The sequence below is a fragment of the Propithecus coquereli genome, unplaced genomic scaffold (genome assembly GCF_000956105.1).
Source record: "Propithecus coquereli isolate 6110/MARCELLA unplaced genomic scaffold, Pcoq_1.0 Scaffold99, whole genome shotgun sequence".
In the NCBI taxonomy this organism is placed as follows: Eukaryota; Metazoa; Chordata; class Mammalia; order Primates; family Indriidae; genus Propithecus; species Propithecus coquereli.
This window is the reverse complement of record NW_012156284.1, coordinates 7,290,726-7,298,972: the sequence shown is the minus strand read 5'-3', so window position 1 is coordinate 7,298,972 and position 8,247 is coordinate 7,290,726.

Genomic DNA, 8,247 nt, shown 5'->3' with positions numbered 1-8,247 from the left:
ATTGAATCTGTAGATCACTTTGGGTAGTATAGACATCTTATCAATGTTGATTCTGCCGACCCACGAGCATGGTATGGTTTTCCACCTGTTTACATCCTCTGCTATTTCCTTCCTCAATGTTTCATAGTTCTCTCTGTAGAGGTCTTTTACCTCCTTAGTTAAATATATTCCTAGATACTTTATTTTCTTTGTTGCTATTGTGAAGGGTATTAGGTCTTTGATTTGATTTTCAGTTTGACTGTTATTGGCATATATGAATGCTTCTGATTTGTGTGTATTGATTTTGTATCCTGAGACTTTACTGAATTCATTTATTAATTCCAGGAGTCTCTTGGTTGAATCCTTGGGGTTTTCTAGTTATAGTATCATATCATCAGCAAAGAGTGAGAGTTTGATCTCTTCTGCCCCCATTTAGATGCCCTTAATTCTGCTCCTTTTTCTAATTGTTGTAGCAAGGACTTCCAGCACTATGTTGAATAGAAGTGAAGATAGTGGAAACTTGTCTGGTTTCAGTTCTAAGTGGGAATGCTTTCAGTTTTTCCCCATTCAGTATGATGTTGGCTGTGGGTTTGTCATATATGGCTTGTATCATTTTTAGGTAAGCCCCATCTATGCCTATTTTGTTAAGTGTTCTTATCATAAAAGGGTGTTGAATTTTGTCAAATGCTTTTTCTGCGTGTATTGAGAGGATCACATAGTCTTTGTTTTTGCTTCTATTTTTATGGTGAATTACATTTATAGATTTGCGTGTGTTGAACCATCCCTGCATCTTTGGTATGAAGACCACTTGGTCGTGATGGATTATTTTCTTTATAAGCAGCTGGATTCGATTTGCTAAGATTTTGTTGAGAATTTTTTCATCTATATTCATAAGGGATATTGGTCTGTAGTTTTCTTTTTTTGTTGCATCCTTTCCTGGTTTTGGTATCAGGGTTCTGTTGGCTTCATAATATGTGTTGGGGTGGATTCTATCATTCTCAATGTTGTGGAATAATTTCTGCAGGATACGCACCAGTTCTTCTTTGTAGATGTGGTAAAATTCGGTGTGAAACTATCTGGTCCAGGAGTGTTCTTTTTAGGTAGGTTTTTTATTGCTGTTTCAATTTCAGTCTTTGCTATTGGTCTGTTCAGGAATTCTATTTCTTCCTGGTTGAGCCTAGGGAGGCAGTGTGTTTCTAAAAATTTGTCCATTTCCTCTACATTTTCCAGTTTGTGTGCATAAAGGTTTTTGTAGTATTCATAGATTATATCTTTTATTTCCGTGACATCAGTTGTAATTTCTCCTTTTTTGTTCCTGATGGAGCTTATTAGAGATTTTTCTTTTCTGCTTTTCTTAATCTAGCGAAGATGCATTAATTTTGTTTATTTTTTCAAAGAACCAACTTTTTGTTTTATTAATCTTCCATATAGTTTTCTTGTTGTCAATTTCATTTAGTTCTGATTTGATCTTATTAATTTCACTTCTTATGATGGGTTTTGGGTCCGTCTGTTCTTCGTTTATCAGCTCTTTTAGTCGATTCATTAGGTTGTCTACTTATGATCTTTCTGTCTTTTGGGTATAGGCTTTTATGGAAATAAACTTTCCTCTCAGGACTGCTTTAGCTGTGTCCCACAGATTTTGGTAAATTGTGTCTCCATTGTCATTTAGTTCAAAGAATCTTTTGATTTCCATCTTGATTTCCTCATTTATGAAGTAGTCATTCAGCAGAAGGTTTTTAGTTTTCACGACTATGTGTAGAAATGAGAGTTTCTGTTAGGGTTGATTTCCACTTTTATTCCACTGTGATCTGAGAAGATACATGGTATAATGTCTATTTTTTAAAATTTTTTGAGACATGCTTTGTGTCCTAGGATATGGTTAATCTTAGAGAATGTCCCATGAGCTGATGAGAAGAAAGTATATTCAGTGGTTTTTGGGTAGAATATCCTGTAAATGTTGGTCAGGCCCATTTGTTGTGAAGTTCTGTTTAAGTCTATTATTTCTTTGTTAATTTTCTGTTTGGAGGATCTGTCCTGTGCTATCAGTGAGGTGTTGAAATCTCCTACTGTTATGGTGTTGCTGTCTATCAATTTGTTTAGATCAAGTAGAATTTGCTTTATGAATCTGGGTGCACCTAAGTTGGGTGCATACATATTTAGAATTGTTATGTCTTCTTGTTGAACTGTACCCTTCACCATTATATAGTGTCCCTCTTTGTCTTTCATTACTTTTGTTGGTTTAAAAACTAAGTTATCTGAAATCAAAACTGCCACGCCAGCCTTCTTTTGTCTTCCATTTGCTTGAAATATTGATTTCCACCCCTTTACCTTTAGTCTAAATGCGTCCTTGTGGTTTAGATGTGTTTCCTGAAGACAGAAGATTCTTGGCTTGTATTTATTTATCCATTCATCCAGCCTATGTCTCTTGTGTGGGGAGTTCAAGCCATTCACATTTATTGAGAGAACTGATAGGTGGGGAAAATCTCTGCTCATCCTATTGGGTTGAAATTTGCTGTTTTGTCTTCTCTCTTGAGCCATTGTGGTATCTGGCCTTTGATGTTTAGCTTTTGAGAGGATTTATATTCGTGGGTGTTTTTTGTCTTGATCCTTGTGTAACTGTGTTTAAGTATTTCTTGGAGGGCTGGTCTTGTCTTGGTGAATTCCCTCAGTCTTTGCTTATCTGAGAATGTCTTTGTTTCTCCTTCATATACAAAACTTAGTTTTGCAGGGTACACGATCCTCAGCTGCACAATATTCTATTTCAGAAGAGTGAGAATAGGACCCCAATCTCTTCTTGTTTGTAAGGTTTCGGTTTAGAAGTCAGGCTTTATTCGAATGGGCTTTCCTTTGTCTGTTACTCGCTTCTTTTGCCTTAGAGTTCATAGAAGGTCCTCTTTAGTGGATATTTTAGTCAGACTGATGACTGCATGTCGTGATGTCTTCCTATTTGCATTGAATCTCTCAGGGGTCCTTTGAGCTTGTTGTACCTGGATATCTAGATTTTTAGCAAGGCCTGGGAAATTTTCCTTTATTATATCTTCAAATACCTTATCCTACCCTTGCATGTGTTCTTCTTCACCCTCAAGGATGTCCATAACTCTCACATTAGGCTTTTTCACATAATCCCACATTTCTTGTAGGCTTTGCTCTTTTCTATTATTTCTCTGCTCTATCTCTGTGATTGACTTTTTTAATTGGAAGGTATTATCTTCAATCTCTGAGATTCTTTCTTCTGTTTGATCTACCATGTTCTTGAGGCTTTCCATTGTGTTTTGTAGTTCCTTGAATAAATTCTTCATTTCCAGGAGTTCAGTTTGATTTTTCTTTAATATTTCAATTTCTTTAGTGAATTTTTCTTCAATGTCCTGGATTATTCTTTGTAGTTTCTTTGTGTTAGTTATCCATTTTTTCTTGCATATCATTGAGTTTTCTTACAATACATGTTTGAAATTCTTCTTCTGTCATTTTAGTGTTCTGAGTTTGGTTATTGTCCATTGCTAGAGAGCCATTGTTACTCTTTGGGGGTGTGCTTTCTGTTTGATTTTTCATTCTTCCAGAGTTCTTTTCCTGGTTCCTTCTCATCTGGATCAGTTGTTCCTTCTTGTCTTTAGATTTTCGTTTGGATAATGACATGCCCTCTTTAGTCTCTGAGCCAGTAGGTGGTGTTTGTGGGTGAGATTCAACCACACCGTTTATGATGAGTCAGTAGATGCAGTAAAAGGGTGTGCAGAATGTCCTCCGTGTCAGTAGGTGGCACTTGCTGGGAGGAGCAAGCTGCAGTGTTGTGTTTGGTCCTGTAACCAGCTCTTGCTCCTCTGGAGAGGCCCTCTTGTGCCTCAGGTGGTGGGTGGGACCCTGGGACTTCCAGGTGTGTCCTTATTCTCCACCTCAGTGGAGGCAGGTCTGGGAGTGAGTCTGGGTGGAGCTAGGTTGGGTAAGCCTGCCCTTGAGGTCCACAAATGCTGTTAGACGGGGTCAAAGGTTCGTTCTCTGCTTCTGTGCAAACCTGCCAGAGAGGGGCTGAACTGGCTCCACTCAGCTGAAAAGTCTGCACGTAGGGGGTGGTGATGTCTGAGATCTGCACTCTGGAGCAGGTTTCACTCCTTTTCACCTTCCCCTATTCCGCTCTTGGTCCCAGGCCTCTGCCAGCAGGCAGGACTTCAGGCCAATGGATCTCCTCTGGCTGTGACATGGGCCAGGAGGTTCCCCGCCTAGGATCGCAGGCTCAGCTGGGTGTACAGGCCTCCTTTGGGAGGAGGGTTGCCCCTCAAGCATGCTAATCTGCCCCTGAAGGCACATGCTCATCAGTAGGCTCACTCCAAACGTCCTTTCTGTGCCCTGGGGCAATGCAATTGAGACCCGGGTGTACGGGGTCTGGTCTGCAGGCCCGTCCCCTGGGTCCTGGAGATCAATACCTGACCCTGCCAGGGGGAGGGGTGCTGGTCTGAAGTAACCCACGGGATGCCCAAGCTGGATCGATGTCACTCCACCTTGGGATTTGCCTTTCCCACTCTCCTGGAGTCGCCAGGCAAGCAGCACCTGGGAGGGCTGGTGGGTAGGGAGTTCGCATTTTGAGTACCCCTCAGTCTGCTGTAGGGCCCCAAAAGGAAAGGTCCCATTCCTTGGAGATTCTTCTGTGTGATGGCTAAATTGTCTCTCCAGGCACCCACTGGTAGGGAAGGGGAAGGAGAGAATGGAGCAATATGGTGCCCACCAATAGGCTCGGGTCTGCACATGAGGAGGTGCCCCGAGAGAGCTGGGAGCCCGGCGCCCTGTCCGCAAGAGGCCACCACTCACTGGCAGCAGCCATTTCTGGGCTGGTGCAGGCAGGTCTCTCCAACCTCTCAGGAGCCCACCAGCAGTCCAAGATGCAAGGGAGGGGAAAGTTGTCTGCTCCACCTACCCTTGTCGCTCATCTCCAAGCTTCTCGGGGGCCTTTCTCCTTCCCGTTCTCCTCCACAACGTCTTCCCGTGGAGTCTTCTGTAGTTTCAGGCATCCTTCCTTCTGACTCTCATCCTATCTATGTTTTTCTGCTAGTTTATTTTTTTCACTTTCTTCTAAAATCTGTCTTTTTTTCAGAGACAGTCTGGCTGGTGGCTTTTCTCATCTGCCATCTTGAGCCACCTCTATAAAGATCTTTTAGAAAGTATTATCAAAAATATAAATGGTCCAATAGGAAAATGAGTGAAAATTGGGTTAGATAACTCCAAAAATTATGAAAAAATATTTGACCAATTAACTGAAGAAAAATTTTCTAATTTTACTGGTGTACTAGGATGACTTACTAACAAATTACTTAATATTTTTTCTCTTTGCATTAGACAGTAATGAAAAGGAAGAAATAAAATCTCCATACATTCAGCAAATATTTACTGAGCACCTACTGTGTGCTAGACATTATATAATATTTAATACTAACCCCCCAGGAGTGTTGGCTGGGACTTTTGTCCTTAATGTCTAGGCTTATCTTTGGGTAGGGGGGCATTAACAGCTCTTTCATGTTTCAGCAACTTCTCACCTTACAAGAAACAAAAAAACAAAAAAATCCCGAAAACCAGAAGTTCCAGTTGCTCTTGAATCAACCCTAAATTTACTTTGGTTTAGAAGTCCTAGATTAAAAGTCATGAACCGAAATATCTATACAGGTCAGGCAGTTTATCGAAGAAAATGAAACAGCCAGATGGTGAAATAGAATGTGCATGGCTTGTCTAAAGACAATGGTTAGTACTGGCTCTGGTAGATTGTTCCCTTGTGAGGAAAGTAGACTTATGTTGCCAGATTTTTGGGGGCAGGAAGAATTTGTAAGTCTGCATTTTTACCTAAAAGCTCCCAAGTTTTACATGTTGGAAACTAATGTTAAAAAAAACTGTGAGGGCTTTCTGAAAGACATCTTAATTTGGCTTGTAGTACTTAAGTTTGTTTTGCAGTTCTGCATTGGACTTGTAGAACTAAAATTTGCAACCCCTAAGTCTAAGCCTAAGAAGGAATGAAGATTTATCTGACCAATCCTTGGGGGGAGATTTGGAGGCTGTGTTATTTGAAGAGCTCAAGAAGAAAGTAGTCCTGACCAGGGGAAGTTTGGTGCTCTCAGATTAGGAGAAAAGACAAGGAATAGTGAGTTCTACTGATATCAGAAAGTTATACTGACTTCATGAGCTGTGCCTCCAGGTGGCAGGGCCTTGAATGCCAATGACAGGAGGAGGTGGGGAACAGTGCTGTGGTTTAAAGAACAGTGATGGGAGAGCCTCAACACTAAGATCCTGAGAATCATTGTTGGGAAGGAGATTCCTATAGCCAACTTTAACAACAGTTCCTGAAAACTTGTGGAGAACCACAATTCAACAGTGACACTAGAAATCAAGAAAAGCCATGCTGTTTATAAAGATCAGCTTCATTATCCATATAACATCACCTTTGCTTCTCCTAAATTCTAATGTCTAAGGTTCTGGATTGAATTTTATTTGAAAAAGAATAAACAAAAAAAACATATGCAATATATCATGTCCCGTGTATGCTGGTGCATTCTATGTATGCTGCAGTAGAAATTAAGAAATGTAAATTAAAATAAGTTACTATGTCTTTCATCTAAAATTTAACAAAAGATGAAAAATGAATGAGTATTGTATAACATTTTGAATTGCAAATCCTAACTACAAATACCAACTCTGCTGCCTTCTACTTTCTCATCTCTCAGCAAGCCATTTAACCTCTTTGAGGCTCAGTTTTCTTATTGGTAAAATAGAGCTAACAATAATACCTGTTATTATCATAGGGTTGTTGGAAGGATCAGTTAAGGCAATGCATGTAAGTGCTTAGAACAGTGTCTGGCACATGGTAAAAGATCAATAAATGTTAGCTCTAATTACATTATTTCTAATTAACATTAAGAAAGTGTTCATGGTAGTGGCATGGTGGTGGGCAAAGATGAGGTGACTCTGAGGACTGTGATAGAGAAGCTATCAGCAAGGCAGTGACATTGGCATGGCACAGTAAGAGAATGGGCAAGAGGCATTTCATAGGAAACAAAGCCAAGAAGAGAGTCCATGACTGTGAATGAGTCCAATGAATTAACATAGGAGACAGGAGTAGTGAATAGAAATAATGCTACCAGATAAGAATGAATCTTGGAAGATATTTTCCTCTCTGGGACAATCTCTGTGACCTTCAGGCCACCCTGTTCTCAGAAACAGCATCATGACATTTCTTCTGAGGGTTAAAATTCTCACACTGGCTTATCACATGCTTACACCTTGCCAAGAAAGCAACATGCTTGCCATGTGCCATTCTCTGTGTAGAGACTTACTGCTGGGCACAGCTTTCTCAAAAACAGCCTGGAACGTATGTTTTGCTTTTGTTAATGTTTCTGTTAAGTTAGTTTAAAACAGTTAAAATTCCAGAACTAAAACGTAATTTTGGAGCTATATATGAAGACTGAGACTTTTATGGCCAATTCCTTTGCTACATTTCTGAATAATATTATAAGATATAAAAATGTATTTTCTTACACTGTAGAATAATTTACACTTGATTACAAAAGTCCACATGGTTACCTTTAAATTCAGTGAGTGTGTTCCTAGTTTATAGAATGAAATTTGGCAGTTTTTATATATTGGAAGAAAAAGTCACACGTCTGGATGGATGATATACAGTTGTGGTAAAATCACTCTTCTCTGTAATCCCTGGAGTGAAGAACATGATTTGTTTCAAAAGGAATTTTGTGGAGGTTTCATTTTCCTTTCTTAATAATAAAAGCAACTATGTATTGATTTTCAAGCACATCTTGACATGTTTTTTAACATCTTGTTTTATTTTATCTTTAGTTATTTAAGGTCAATGATTTGGAGTAAATCTGAAGAAAAAAGGACATGGGCAGTGGAAGACTTCACAATAGCACAATCTTGAATTAGCTAGCAGCAATTTTACTCCTTAATGTTGGCAGCCATATTCATTGAATCACGTTCATTCCATTGAATTTTCAATGAACAATTTTCTACTGGTAGCCAAAGTAAGCAGTGAAGATGCACCAGTGCCTGATTAAAGCAAAGTGTACATACTAACTCAACCAGTGTCAGTGACATGTATCCATTAATAAGTTACTTATAGAGGACAATAAGGATAAACATACAGCCATTTGGAATAACCGACATTTTGATAGCTGACAATATTCAACCAGTGAAACATTATTAGAAGCAACTTCCTGGAAAATTTTGACCTTTAAAATAAAAATTGTTGAGAAGTACCAAAATGGCAGACCAGAGACACCACCA